The following is a 13,499-nucleotide window of genomic DNA, read 5'->3' as shown; positions in this document are numbered from 1 at the left end:
TAGTCCACCCTTTTATAACACTCAACCTCATTGGCTATACCTGTGGCCTATGAAGGGCAGGCCTGTTCCTAATCCCTGGTAATTAGTACAGCTGCAACTCCTCAGAGGTGAGATTGCCTTTAGCACTATCTCTTGCTCTTCTACAATCCATCCTCCCACAGACTGCTTCCCAAGGAACTCTTTGAATAAGCCTCCTAAATAGGCCAAAGTCTGCCCTCCAAAAGTCCAGTATAAAAGTCTTATTAATGTTCCTCCTGACTTCACCAAATATCGAGAATTCTATAATCTCATGATCACTCTGCCCCAAGCGATCTCCAACCACCACATCTCCCATCAGTCCATCTCCATTTACAAACAACAGATCTAACATAGTCCCTCCCCTGGTGGGCTCACTCACCAGCTGTGACAAAAAGTTGTCCTCCACAAACTCTAAAAGTTTCCTGGACTGCCTTTTTTCTGCTGTATTAAGTTCCCAGCAGATGTCTGGCAGGTTGAAGCCACCTACAAGAACAAGGGCTGATGATCCTGAAACATTCTCCAACAGCTTATAGAATAAGTTGTCCACCTCTTCTTCCTGGTTGGGTAGACCATAACAGACTCCCAGTAGGATATCAACCTTGTTGGCCTTGCCCTTAATTCTTACCCATAGACATTCAATTTCATCATCATTATTTTCAACACCCATAGCATCAAAACCCTCCTTAATATAAAGGGCCACCCCTCCACTTCTTCTCCCTTTCCTATCTCTTCTGAAGAGTTTCTAGCCATCTAATGCAGTGCTCCAGCTATGTGAGTCATCCCACCACATTTCTGTTGGTCTTACCCAAGAAGTATCGTCATTTGGACAAGGAGGCTGCTTGTTGCAGCCGGAATTGCTTCTAATAAAGTCCAGTGTACAGAAGCAAAAATGGCCTTTGCATGGTATCCACAAATGTTTAATTCAGACATGCAGTAAGATGTTCAGGGTCCAAGAGCACACTCATGGGCAGGGCCCAGGTTTCTCGAGAGAGAGAGTTAGAGGCTGAACAGTGGCATCGTGGCAGTACAAAGATGAGGGCCAATGGGGGAATAGGGAGGGAGGGAGGGGCTGAGGGACATAGAAACAAGGGAAGGAGCCAAGGGGGCCTTAACAGCTTTTGAGGGAAGCTTCTTGTGTCTCCCTAACCCAGGGAATGCCACTCAGGGTCTCCACAGTTGCTGATTATCAGGCTGAAGATGAGATATTGGCAAAATTGTTAGATGCTGAAAAGAGCCTTGAAGGATGGTAGATTACACCCAGCAAACAGGTAATAATTGCCAACACCTTATGAGAAGGATCACAGAGGAACAACATAAGGTAACACTGGGGAATAGTCTATAGTAGAAGCATTGAAGCCTCAAGTTCTGAGCGTATAAATGACTAGTATAATAAAAAGCATTGTTAAAAAGTGTTAAACCTGTTTAAAGAACAATACATATCAAATTAGACAGCCTACACCCATGACTATTAAGAAAGGAAATTGTCCAGGAGACTACTGGCAAATAGACTTTGCAGAGCTTCCACAGCAAAAGAGGTGCAGATATTTATTGGTACTGGTAGATACTTTTTCAGGATGGCCAGAAGCTTTTCCATGTTGCACCAACAAAGCTAGGGAGGTGGTAAAGGTTTTGTTGAAGGAAATTATCCCAAGGTTTGGAATGCCAGTGGGAATGTCATCAGAGGTTCACATTTCATTGCTGAAATAGTGCAAAGCCCAGATAAAATGTTAGAGGTGGAATGGGACTTGCACACCCCATGGAGACCTCAGTCAAGCAGGAAAGTAGAGAGAACGAATCAGAGTATAAAGAGACAAATCAGCAAGATTTGCCAAGAATCATATTTAAAATGGCCAGATGCCCTTCCCTTGGTCTTATTGAGGGTATTAATTAGACCTACATCCAAGGAATAGGTAAGCCCATACAAAATACTCAATGGGCAACCACATGAGGTTGCAGAAAGCAAAGGGAATATCCAAATCATTGGGGGTCAGAGCCTAACAGAATACGTTATATCCCATGAGAAGGTGTTGTCTTCTCTCCACAGATACATTGTGCTAGAAGCACCCACAGCATTGGATATCACTGTCCATCCATACCAACTTGGAGACTGGGTATACCTCAGAACCTGGACTGCAGAATCTCTCTGTGAAAGGTGGAAGGGACCATATCAAGTGATCAAGTGGAAGATGTGTTTAAGTGGATGACATCATGAATCTCAAATTTAAGTGCGATCACAAGAAAACTGATTGGCATTGTTTTGATACTAATTGTTGGTTTATGGATTTATTCCAAATTTGCAAATTAGGATGTAACAAAATGTGTAGACCAGGTTGGTATAATAAGTGGATATGAAACTTTAAAGAAATTATATTAAAGTCACAAAGGGGGGATTTGTTACTGAACAAATGATATTTCTTTAAAAAGGAGACTAGGCAGGAGTGGGGGGAAATTGTTGAGAGGAGATTTAATCTGTGAAATAAATAACGGATGATGGGCAAGCTATGGGTGATGTCCATGTGTTAGAAAAACAAATAAAAAGGTTAGGGCCTGACATGCTTCAGTGCTCTTAGACCTGTGAGTGAAATTTATTGTTGAGACCAGGACACCAAGAATGCAGAATCTATAAACTGCACACACATACATGTTACAGAAACCAGAGATGAAGAAACAAAGACAATTACTAAGACTCTCCCTAACGGGGAAAAAGAGAATAAAAAGACTGAAAATGTGGACTAATTAGCATGAGAAGCGAGAAATCAATAACCAATAGTCAATAAAATGCTAATTAATGAAGAGAACTGAGTAACTTGTAAGCCAATGAACACTAATTTCTTGGTTTGCTAGGATGTATAAATAGTCAAAAGTTTTGATAACTGAGGCACATGTTTTGTGGAGCAATTCCCATGTACCTCAATGTTGAATAATGTAATGTCAACTTTCTAACCTAACAAACTGGGTAGAGAGTTTATTTCCCAGTTTTCAGTGAAAACTTTGAGAGACAAAACCCTCTGTTTCTTTCAGAAATCCTACTATAACAACAATTTATGTGTACATTGATGCAATCCACTCTGTCAGCAATGAGGGAAGAGAGTATTCAACTGCCTTACAGTTCTCTGGACTTCAAACCTGCTGTGGTAGTAAGGAAAAGAAACAACTTTTTTCCCTGTGACCACATCTCCACCACTAAGTAAAATGGCCAAAAAGGCCCATGCTTCTAAAGGGCATACAGACTAGGGAGTTCACACTCTCCCCAAACTGCTCAGGTCCATGCCAACTGTCTGTCTTGATTAGAAAAGATAGGTGTCTGCTAAGGAAGGCAGGAGCCTTTTTTGAAATGGAAAATGTAAACCCACTCTTTATGAATTATTATAATTTTGAAATTAAGGGGCTCTCAGGCAAAGATATGGGAATAAGAACAGCAGTTTTTTATGAGGAAAATTAAAAATATAAATGCAATAGTACAAAAAAAAACTACTGACAAAGTCAGAATATGACTTGATACCCTGTGGGTCAGGGTGTTGGTAGCAGTCCTCCTGGAGTGACAGATGGGGTTCTGTTGAAGCAATGATCCTGTAGAAGGGTGTAGTTTTCCTCTGAAGGTCCAGTGGTGGTGTAGATGAGCCTGGTCTTCCTCTAGGAATCCAGTGAAGAAGAAAGCTGCTCCTCAGGGAATCCAGTGGGAAAAGGCAGCCTGTGGTGTTCCAAATCTCAGATTATATCCAGGTAGGAATGCTTGGCTCCTCCCTCTGAGCGGAGCATCTCACGATGGGATAATGTAATTTTATCAGTCATGCTGTAAGACTCAATGGCCCATTAACAGAAGATATCTCCCTGCAGGGAGAATTGGTTGTGGAAGTGATAAAGAAAACTGCCCTACTTGGTTTTATCAGGTGGCCCAATTAACAGAAGATAACTGCCCACCTCTAACTGATGGCAATAAAATACACACCCTTAGCCCATTTTGCAACCTAAGGCACTGCCAGACAGCTCCTGAGCACACTCTGTACATACTCAGGTTTAGCAACCTTCCATCTCTACAGTCTTCCAAAATCACCCAACCAGGCTTTATGCAATGTGCAACCCTCCCATGTCCAGCTGAAACACTTCTGGGCGTGCAATGCACATACTTGTTTTTGTGCCAAGAGAATACCACTCTGTTGGGTGGCAATGCAGCCCTCAAAACATTGCAGGCATTTGGAACTGGAAGAGAACTCCGCACAAAACACTTACTGTGTTTTATGGCCACAAGGACACTGCATAGGCCCAGAAGAGATCCAGTGTTATTGCTATAACATGTAGATATGATTCAGACCATGGCCCTCCGTGACAAGTCCTTTTTTATTTAGCCGTATAGATGTGACCCATGAGGCTGTTGCAGATACAGATTGAGTCTATGGAACTCATCAGAGATCCTCAGCTTTGCAATGACAGACTAAAGACAGACACAGCTACAATTTGAGCAACTGCAATCACATATAGAGCAGTGAGGTGGCTAAAGGGACCTCTCTCCCAACCCTGTAAATCTGACACACGCCAAATGTAAATGTGGAGATACTTGGCATGAGCCTCTTCTCTGCATTTCTAGGTAGTCATATTTTAAACTAGGGTGTGCTTTGCCTCTGATGAAGACAGCAGCTGTTACAATGGGTTAATGTGAGAGATTTCCAAGCATTTTATTTAGATCTTAGTTGAACCTTCTGTCGGTGATACCACAGCATATGTCAGTCTCTAAGACCCCTTAATGCTAGCCCGTCTTACTTTCATCACAAACACTGAATTTAGCAGAACAATCATTACAGTTGTGGCCTCACAACTCCATTATTGGAAACAGGAAGACATGCTATATAGAATGTCCTACAGACATATGTGAAGAAGCAGTTGCACAAAGACTGAATCATGACTATGTGGCCTCTGCCCAGCTAGTATATTATGCAATCTTATAATATCAAATAATAACTACTGGTGCATTTCATTTTTGAATTAAAATTATGAATTTGGAATTACTTGAAGCTGCTCTGGACTGGGACCTGAGAAACACCGAGAGTTTGCACCTTGAGGCCTGCAGCAGCTATTCCCAGTGCCAGAGGGACTGATAACAGAGTGACCACTCCCAGGAGAGACTTTCTGAATTTGTCATCTTTTTCAAAGCGGTGAAAGAGTGTTGTCATCAGGTATTGTTCATTTTGTGTGCTGGAGGGTGTTTTGCCTGTTAAAAAAACAGGTTCTTTCTACTTGTCTCCGAGGAATCTTTCCCAAACCAGTTGGGGGGAGGGGCGGTGTGGAATTGCTTTCTGGAGGGGCCCCCTTTGGAGGTTTTCTCCCAAATTTGCCATAAACCTGGACAAAATTTGGTGCCCAATGCATGGGGCTCGAGACAGAGGGGAAAAAACCCTGTTTTGAGTGCATTTTGGTTGCCATAACTCTATGTTGGTATAAAGTAGTGAGTAGCCATGTTTTTTGAATTCATAATGTCTCTTGGAGTGAAGGCTTGCATGCATTTCTGGTCCCTAGGTTTCTCTGTGATCTTAATAACTTTATAGTCTAGTTTATTTTCTTATCCAGAAATAGCTCTAGTATTGTCCCTAATACGTAGTTTTTACAGCAGAGGGGCAGTGACCAGAATAGCTATCCTGCTGGGCTTGGTGGTAATGACTTTTAAGAAGTTTATAAACATGCTGGGGTCTGCTCCAGGTATGAATGGTTCATGGCCATGGTTATGCACCCAGTTTGTGAGAGGAGGAGCAGGGGATGAGGCTTTTCAGCCTTTGCTTTCCTTCTTCTCCTCTGAATCTGTTACATCATTATTGAAGAATGTTCAGTTTCCCCTCATTGTTAAAGAGACCATTGTTCTGGTATTTAATCTGGTAAGCTTCCTCTACACAGTCTGCAGCTTCTCTAGAATGAGGGCTGAGATATCCAGAGAAGCTGATGAGACCCCTGACCCAGAAGTAGACCCAGGCATGGAAAATCCTGAGTGGTGTGGGAAATGGGAGGATATGGGACAAATCCTGAAGGAATTCTCAGACGCTGTAGTATGGGAGTTTCCCTAAGAAAAAATTCAGAAGCCAGCTGAGATGGGGAAATAGCTGAAAGAGAAGTACCATGATGACCCTAAGGAGAAAAAGATCATTGCAGTTAGCTGGGCCCTGGCATATGCTTATCGCACACTGCTAGATACTGTAGGGCAGCAGACAGAGGCAGGGGAGCAGGGAGATAAATCAGCAGCTCTCCCAGTCACTCAGGCTGCAGCCAACACCCCAGGCTTGAAGCCAGCAGCCAAACCAGATAGTGAGCTGAAGCCAACAGCTAAACCAGACAATAAGCCTGAACAAATGGCTGTTGCTACCAGCACTAGAAGTGGAAAGTGCACAGACAAGACTGATTGACCAGTGAATGATGATGATGATGATGCAGGAGAAGGACCCTCAATGCCTCCTGACATAAAATCAGGAGTCAAAACAGCAGGTGCAAGATCAGAAGCGAATATTGAGTCCTTTTCCCTGAAGGACCTTCATGGCCTAAGGAAGGATTACACTCGAAGACCTGATGAATCCATAATTAGTTGGTTAGTCCGTCTTTGGGATGCTGCAGGCAAGGCTACAATTCTGGATGGCACTGAAGCAAGGCATTTGGGATCCCTGTCACATCATCCTGTCATCGACCAAGGAATGATGAGGGGGGATAGACCTCACAGTTTCTGGGCACTGGTCCTAGGAAAGGTGGCACAAAGATATCTGTTTGCAGGCAATCTCTATATGCAGCAAACCCAATGGAAGACCATAGAACGAGGGATCCAATGCCTGAGAGAAATGGCAGTGGCAGAGATTATCTTCTCAGATGATCTAAACATTATAAATCCAGACTTGGTACCATGTACATCTGTGATGTGGCGAAAACTTGTGCGACTTGGATCACACGAATATGCTTCTGCTTTAGCAATAATGAAGCAGGATGACAGGGAGGAGACTGTGCTTAATATGGTGAAGAAGCTCCGAGCATATGCAGATGCTCTGCATGGCCCAACTCATGCAAGAATCGCAGCAGTGGAAACACGTCTGCAGAACTTAGAAGACAAGATGGAGGGGAATCACAAGAAACTCAGGGAGGAGATTAGAGAGGGCTTTCTCCAAACCTTGGCAGTACAGATCAAAAGTTCTGGTACCAAACACAGATGTCCCCCAGATAGGGAGAGAAGGTATACCCCACAAGCGGAGCTGTGGTTCTTCCTGAGTGATTGCGGAGAAAACATGAGAAGATGGGATGGAAAACCTACTGCTTCTCTGGCATGACAGGTGCATGAATTGAAGGAATACAGGGCTCAGAGAGGAAGTTCCACCAAAAGGAAAGCAGCTCCAGTTGCCTGTAGCCGAACTGCCAGGTATGATGATGAAGATGACATGTCTGGTCCCCTTGAAGGAACCTCCAAGACATATGTCCAAGGAAAGAAGGATAACCAGGCTTAGAGGGGCCCTGCCTCTAGCCAGGTAGAGGCTAGGGAAAACCGTTTTTTCTGGTCTGTGTGGATTCATTGGCCTGGTACATCAGAACCACAAGAGTATAAAGCTTTGGTTGACACTGGTGTGCAGCCTACATTAATCCCATCGAGACATGTGCGGGCAGAGTCTGTTTCTATTGCTGGTGTGACAGGGGGATCCCAGGATTTCACTTTGGTGGAAGCTGATGTGAGCCTGACTGGAAATGAGTGGAAGAAACACCCTATTGTGATTGGCCCAGAGGCCCCATGCATTTTAGGAATCGACTTCCTTTGAAGTGGGTATTTCAAAGACCCAAAGAGACTCAGATGGGCATTTGGAATAGCTGCTGTAGAGACAGAGGGCGTGAAGCAATTGAACACCTTGCCTGGACTGTCATAAAACCCATCTGCAGTAAGAGTCCTGAAAGTGGAAGAGAAACGAGTGCCGATTGCCACCTTGACAGTGCACTGCCGACAGTATCAAACGAATTGAGATGCTGTGATCCCCATCCACAAAATGATCCATGAGGTGGAGAGCCAAGGGGTGGTCAGCAAGACCCACTCACACTTCAACAGCCCCATTTGGCCTGTGCGTCTATCGGAAGAAGAATGGAGATTGACTGTGGACTACCGTGCATTGAATGAAGTGACTCCACCACTGAGCGCTGCTGTGCCAGACATATTAGAGCTCCAGTATGAGCTGGAATCCAAGGCAGCAAAGGGGTATGCCACCATAGACATTGGCAATGCATTTTTCTCCATTCCTCTGGCAGCAGAATGCAGGCCTCAGTTTGCTTTCACATGGAGGGGAGTGCAGTACACCTGGAACTGACTGCCCCAGGCGTGGAAGCACAGTCTTGCCATCTGCCATGGACTGATCCAGACTGCACTAGAAAAGAGTGAGGCTCCAGAACATCTGCAATATATTGATGACATCATTATGTGGGGGAACACAGCCGCAGAAGTGTTTGAGAAAGGAGAGAAAATCATCCAAATCCTCCTGGGAGCTGGTTTCACCATCAAAAAGAGCAAAGTAAAGGGACCAGCTTGTGAGATCCAGTTCCTAGGAGTAAAGAGGCAAGATGGATGGTGTTAGATTCCGACAGATGTCATCAACAAGATCACAGCAATGTCTCCACTAACCAATAAGAAGGAGACACAAGCTTTCCTAGGTGCCATAGGCTTTTGGAGAATGCACATTCCTGAGTACAGTCAGATTGTGAGCCCTCTTTACCTGGACACCCGCAAGAAGAACAACTTCCAGTGGGGCCCTGAGCAGCAACAAACCGTATCCCAGATTAAGCAGGAGATCGCTCATGCAGTAGCCTTTGGCCCGGTCAGGACCGGACCAGAGGTGAAGAACATGCTCTACTCTGCAACTAGGAACCATGGTTTGTCCTGGAGCCTTTGGCAGAAGGTTCCTGGGGAGACTCGGGGTCGACCACTAGGATTTTGGAGTCAAAGCTACAGAGGCTCTGAAGCCAACTACACTCCAAAAGAGAAAGAAATCTTGGCTGCCTATGATGGAGTCCAAGCTGCCTCAGAGTTTATTGGTACAGAAGCGCAGCTCCTCCTTGCACCCCGAATACCAGTGCTGGGATGGATGTTCAACGGCAAGGTTCCTTCCACTCACCATGCCACCAGTGCTACATGGAGCAAGTGGATTGCTCTTATCACACAACGCACCTGTATAGGTAAACCGAATAGCCCTGAGATTTTGGAAGTAATTACAAATTGGCCCAAAGGTGAAAATTTTAGTGTCACAGATGAAGAACAAGAACCAGTGACACGAGCTGAAGAAGCTCCTCCATATAACCAACTGCCCTCAGAGGAAACACGCTATGCTCTTTTCACTGACGGTTCCTGTTGCATTGTAGGGATGACCCAGAAGTGGAAAGCAGCCATATGGAGCCCCACACAACAGCTTGCAGAGGCCACTAAAGGAGAAGGTGGATCAAGTCAACTTGCAGAACTCAAAGCTGTTCTGCTGGCCCTGGACATTGTAGAAAGAGAGAAGTGGCCAAAGCTCTACACTGATTCATGGATGGTAGCCAATCCTCTGTGGGGATGGCTGGAGAGGTAGAAAGAGGCTAACTGGCAGCGTAGAGGAAAATCAGTTTGGGCTGCTGAGGAGTGCAAAGACATCACTCCCAGGGTAGGGAGGCTACCTGTGAAAGTCCGCAGTGTAGATGCCCATGTCCCCAAGAGTAGAGCTAATGAGGAACACCAAAACAATGAGCAGGTAGACCAGGCTGCAAAGATAGGGGTGTCTAAGATAGATCTAGATTGGGAACTGTCATGGTTGGACCCTGGCACAATGCCAGTGCCCCCATGAGAATACCCTCTCCCTGGTGTCTGCTGTGAGATGTGACCAGGAATAAGCAAAGCAAGCTCCTGCTTAGAAATAAAGAAAACTTTATTAACTAAACTACAAGAGGAAAAAAAAAAAAAAACACAAGGAAAATTAAAACCTTACAAAAGCATTTTCCTCCTCCTACCCACCAAATTTCCCAATGCAATACATTCCCCCAAATCACCAGCTCTCAGTCCAGCACCACCCTTTAGAATACTCAATCTTCAGTTAATGAAGAGGAGTCCTTCTTGTACCATAGACTTCCCCTGGAAACACCCTTGAAACCTCGTGTGTTTCCATGTCACTCAGCACTGCCCGGAAAAAATCCTTTGCTATTGTGACATCTTCCTTCCATGTCCAGTGCTCTCACCATTGTGCATGGACCAGAGCTGCTTCTAGGGTTGTCTTTCAAGGATGCCTTGTCTCACTCCAAAAAAGGCACAGTCTCTGCTTCAGGACATCTGTCCCCCCCAAATTTTTGCACCCTCTGGGGCCAAGGGGTACCCACACTGAACCCTCCTGGTTCTGAGTCACTGCCTCCCCCTAAATGCAGTCTCTGTGTCACAGGAAAAAAAAAATGGTTCTGTCTATGGCCACACAAGAAAAGTCCAGCCAAAAGGCCACTCCATCATCTCTCCCTCCACTCAAGAGTCTTCTGCACTTCCTTCGTGGCTCATCTCATCTCATCTCATCTCATCTCATCTCATCTCATCTCATCTCATCTCATCTCTTATCTCTCTTCTCATTCAGCTCCAGGAGGATCAGCATTTGCAAGGTTTCTATCATGCAAGAAAAGGGTTAAAAATTTCAGTCTTTGCCTGTCCAGAACTCCAGAACTCCCACGCTGCCCTGCTGGGCACTTTCTCGCCTCACCCCCCCCTTCTCCTCCTGGGCTGGCCACTATCAAATTCAGACGCCGGCTCTCCCTCTCTCTCTCTCCTGGCAGGGGCAGGGGCTGCCTGATGTCTCTTCCTGCTCCTCCACCCTTCCATCCTCAAGGGCCTCTTCACCTCCCATCTCTGTCCAGGCCCAGGCCTACCGCATGGCTGCCCCTCCCCCGCCCAGCAGCAGCTGCTGGACGGGGGAGGAAGATCTGACCTCTTTCCCAACGAAGTCCCAAGAGAGCTTCCCAGCGGAGAAGCTCTCTTTTTTAACCCCTGTGTGTTCTCAGAGGCGTGTCTGAACCTCAGCGGCTACACCAGGTGCCAACATTAAAATCTGAACACCTATTGGTGCCCACAGCATATCCCAAAAAAAACCTACTTCCTGTCAATGTCTCAAACCATGACAAGGGAGAGTTATTCCTGGCTCGATGGGCCCATGATGCCTCAGGTCATCAGGGCAGAGATGCCAACTATAAGTGGGCACGAGACTGAGGGATGGATCTAAGCATGGACAGTATTTCTCAGGTCATCAATGACCGTGAGATGTGTGCTGCCATCAAGCAGGCCAAGTGAGTGAAGCCCCTAGGGTATGGTGGGCAGTGGTCCAAATATAAGTATGAGGAGGCCTGGCAGATTGACTACATCACGCTGTGCCAGACACGCCAAGGCAAGCGCGACATGCTCAAAATGTTAGAAGCCACCACAGGATGGTTGGAAACCTACCCTGTGTCTCATGCTGCTGCCTGTAACACCATACCGGGCCTTGAAAAGCAAGGCCTGTGGAGGCAAGGTACCCCAGAGAGGATTGAATCAGTCAGTGGGACTCCTTTCAAGAACAGTCTTATCAACACCTGGGCTAGGGAACATGGCATTGAGTGGGTGTACCATATCCCCTACCATGCACCAGCTGCAGGCAAAGTAGAGAGGTACAATGGATTACTAAAAATCCAGTTGAAAGCCTTGGGTGGGGAATCTTTCAAAAATTGGGAGCAGCATTTAGCAAAGGCCTCCTGGTTATTTAACACCTGAGATTCCACCAACCGAGCAGGTCCTGCCCAGTCTGAGTCCCTGAATGTAATAGATGGAGACAAAGTTCCAGTGGTACATGTCAGAGGTTTGTTAGGGAAGACCATGTGGATCAATTCTACCTCGAGTACAGACAAACTCATTTGTGGGGTTGCTTTTGCTCAGGGACCAGGCTGCACATGGTGCATAATGCAGAAAGATGGAACAACATGATATGTACCTCAGGGAGATCTGATTGTGGGGTGAGAATGATATGCAAATATCACAGTTTGTTGGATGTTACTGCCATTGTCTGTACATTAAACCATACAGACATGAGACAGAAGGAAATGCGCAAGTGTTGAAGGTCTGAGCAAGTGAAAGAGGGAGTTTTGCATGAGTAAAATGAAAGTGGGGAAGTGGGGAGTCCTGCAGCTCTGTAGTATGGGGCCTGGATTCAGTGGTCCGGTGTGGGGATGCGATGAGGGCATGGTGGGCATTGCTTGTAATTTTTGGGGGTAACAAATGGAAGTTTTATGTGAATAAAATGCATAATGTGTGGTAGTATGTTGACGATATGGAGATAAGGGATGGAATATCCTGGGATGATGTTATGATGCTTGTATCCCCATTTGTGTGTTCTGTTTATGCTGGATATTATGTTCTGTGCCTTCAAGACTGGCTCTGAAGAGGGAAAGTTTTGTTTTGGTTTCTTATCATCCTGCTTCCCCATGGCTGGCAGCACACAGAGACAGGGCAGTACATAGTGTGGCTTTTGCTTTTTGCTTTGCTTTTTGCTTTGTTTTTCTCCTTGCTCTTGGTTCTGCTTTGCTCCTGCTTTGCTCTTGCTTTTTGCTCCTGCTCATTAGTTACTTTAGCTAAGCAGACTGAATTTTTCCCTGTACTTTTTTTCCTTTCCCTTTTTTGGAGCTACTCGAACCCGCTTCAGACTGGGATCTTGGTAACACCAAGAGTTTGCACCTTGTGGCCTGCAGCAGCTACCCCCCACTCCAGAGGGACTGATAACAGAGCGACCACTCCCAGGAGAGATCTTTTTCAGAGCGGTGAAAGAGCGTTATCATCTGGTATTGTTCATTTTGTGTGCTGGGGGGTGTTTTGCCTGTTAAATAAACAGGTTCTTTCCACTTCTGTCTGAGAAATCTTTCCTGAACCAGTAGGGGGAGGGGCTGTGTGAGTCTGCTTTCTGGAGGGGCTCCCTTTTGGAGGAGGTTTTCTCCCAAATTTGCCCTAAAGCAGGACAGCCATCCACTGACCGACCTGTCCAAGTGATAATCGTGACACACACCAGAGCACTGAAGGACAATTAGAGAATTCCGTGTTAAAATTAAGGAGGACATACTAAAATCTTATCAGAGGATGTCATACAGCAGGATGGAGACAAAAGAAGAAATAAAATATATTGACCTGACACCCATGATGTCATGCAGATAAGCTGCAGTGTGAAGAAGGCAAACAAAGGACTTCCCAAAACATCAGAGAGTTTGAAAGAATGTTTGAATAATGCATGAAACACATGAATATGAATATGTATGTATCTTAGCGATGTAACAGTATAAAGACAACATTATCTATATCGCCCTCCCCCCCCCCAGAATGTTCTTTGGCTGTTGGCCAGGAGCAACCCAGCGCTGGAAATATTCTCCTTTTTTATTCTATTACTATTGCTATTATTATTATTATTAAACTTTTAAAAACTCTAAGCAGTGAATTCTTTTTTTCACAATTGCAAATAGGGAATCAATGC

The 13,499-nt window shown here is 45.3% G+C and overlaps 1 protein-coding gene across 1 annotated transcript in view; it reads right to left on the bottom strand.

Annotated features, from left to right (window-relative positions):
• Positions 1-13,499, bottom strand: part of LOC132086188 (homer protein homolog 1-like) — a 242,131-nt gene that overhangs the window by 138,693 nt on the left and 89,939 nt on the right. The gene's annotated exons all lie outside the window — the stretch shown is intronic.

The sequence above is a fragment of the Ammospiza nelsoni genome, chromosome W, assembly GCF_027579445.1.
Source record: "Ammospiza nelsoni isolate bAmmNel1 chromosome W, bAmmNel1.pri, whole genome shotgun sequence".
Taxonomy (NCBI): Eukaryota; Metazoa; Chordata; class Aves; order Passeriformes; family Passerellidae; genus Ammospiza; species Ammospiza nelsoni.
This window is presented reverse-complemented; position numbering and strand designations above follow the sequence as displayed.